This window comes from Camellia sinensis, chromosome 13 (genome assembly GCF_055761805.1).
Source record: "Camellia sinensis isolate YWXY chromosome 13, ASM5576180v1, whole genome shotgun sequence".
Classification (NCBI taxonomy): Eukaryota; Viridiplantae; Streptophyta; class Magnoliopsida; order Ericales; family Theaceae; genus Camellia; species Camellia sinensis.
The window spans coordinates 147289621-147291844 of record NC_138973.1 but is presented as its reverse complement, the minus strand read 5'-3'; the positions used below and the strand labels follow the sequence as shown (position 1 = coordinate 147291844).

At 30.5% G+C, this 2224-nt stretch overlaps 1 long non-coding RNA gene across 1 annotated transcript; it reads right to left on the bottom strand.

Annotated features, from left to right (window-relative positions):
• Positions 1 to 243: 243 nt before the first annotated feature.
• Positions 244 to 1757, bottom strand: LOC145806063 (uncharacterized). The gene is made up of 3 exons (XR_014348506.1): positions 1318 to 1757; positions 386 to 526; positions 244 to 306 (listed from the first exon to the last, which is right to left on the bottom strand). It is a non-coding gene; the product is annotated as an uncharacterized LOC145806063 (long non-coding RNA).
• Positions 1758 to 2224: the final 467 nt, after the last annotated feature.

Genomic DNA, 2224 nt, shown 5'->3' with positions numbered 1-2224 from the left:
TAATAACTAATAAAATCTGTGATAAAAAAAAATTTGACATATTTAAAGAATAATCAATATTATTTTTGCACGCTCATTTGAATAATGTAATACACACTATATACTATATTTTGAATCACAACCATATATTGAATGAAATAATATCATATATTTCATAAATGAAAGTTAAATGTATAAAAGTATATACAAAGAAATTAATAAAAAAAAAATTAACTGTGATTACATACATTAAAAAATAAAAAACTTGAAAAAAGTAAGTTTTGAATTCTTTGACCATATTTTGCATCTCTCCAAGAAATTTCTGACCTGAAAAATAAAAAAACAAATTAATTTAAAAATCGCCAGAAGCATATGAATAAACTTACTAATTAATTTATAAACTTACATTTAGATCACACCAAAAATAATGTAATTTATCCAGTTGTTAAACTGCCCCAATCCTTTCCCCACAGCCACCAAAAAATTTGAAGCACAAACTTCTTGAATTCTTTGACTATATTTTGCATCTTTCTAATTAATTTCTGACCTGAAAAATGAAAATACAAATTAATTCAGAGACCGCTACAAACACAAATTGCCTTTTAGCAACTCCAAAACCAAACTATCAACCTATATGGGAATCAATCAACTCTGCTGTGGTTATGCATCAACTGACTGTATATGTGATGATCAATGTCAAGCAAGCATGACATGTTAGAGTGACACACATTCACAAGAATTATTGCATGAATGTTAAATCAAATATCATTATACTTAATCCCTCCATACAAAATTTTCCGATATGTAGTGATATGACATTGAATGTGTTTGTTAGCAATTCATAGTATTGCTTTAGTAATAATAATGCTTGGGCAAATCATGAAAATCATAGAGAGAAATTCACAAGCTAATAAGATCAATAAAGTAGTAATAACTCTATAAGTTCACCTGGTTTCAAATATATAATCGCTTTCAAAGTTTTCTAGTTTGTTTTCTTCACTGATTAAAACATCAGAGGGTTTGACCTATTTCTGCTTGCTAATACAATCAGTAGGTTATTTATTTTATTGTTATTATCACCATCATTATTATTTTTTCTTGTTCACTGATAATTTTCTTTGGTTTTATATCCTTCTAGGAGTAAAGCGACTAAGGTTTCCAAAAAACTACAATGTGGGCCTCAGGATCAGGTGAGTAGGTCCATGACCAATTCACCTGTCATTAGCCCATCCAACTTTTTTTACATTCGCATTATCTATAAATTTTTAGAATGAATAGATAGAATAGTATTATAAAAACAGATACCAAAGTATTATTTTTAACAGCCGTGGTACTTACAGGGGTTAGGGGAGGAGCCTCAGGAGGCAGCTGGTAATTCTCAACCCGTGTAATAGAGACTGAAAGATCAGCAATTGTGGATCCCTGAATCAAAAAGGCCAAAAATATAAAAATATAAAATAAATCTAAGGGTTAATAGAAACTGTTTCATCCTCATAGACCTGCAAAACAAGATGAAACCATTGAAGGAAATTAATAAATCACAAAACATAGAGCCAAAACTGTGGGTTCTCTTTCTTTTAGGTAAATAAGTTATAAATTAAAAACAATAACATACACAGGTTTACAAGAGGCATCCCTCAGGCACCACAAAACTAACAACAGACACAGAGAAAAAAACAAAAGGCTCTTTAGCCAGACAACATTGTCATCAAACGAACAGAAACTGACACAAAAAGGCGCAAAAAAGAAAGGAAAACAACACAAAAATGCAAATTAAGTCCATTATCTTTTTCTCTTTTTGTTTATCTCTACCAATTCACTTGTCATTAGCCCAGTAGAACTATGATTTGTTTTATGCACTAGTGTATCATGGTGTTTCCTAATCCTCGTAGACTAAGCTACCTTTTTCTGATAGATCTTCTAGTTGGACAGAAACTTGTAAACCCATTGATTGGGGTGTTGCCACGATAGTGACCGATGGACAGACAATCACGCTAAAAAAAAAGGGTTAAATTCAAAGCATAAGCACACATATACAAGGTATGAGAAAGAAATAATCACTTACAAAAAAGACAGATAGACGCTTTCAAACTTTCACATACCTTATTTTATAAAATTAAGCAATAACAACCAAATGACCATGATACATGACACATGATAGAGAAAAGATGATGACCTAAATAAGTGCACTTTTTTATTTTTACGAAAAGATATGCAGAAAAGTAGAGAGGTGATCTGATGAAAA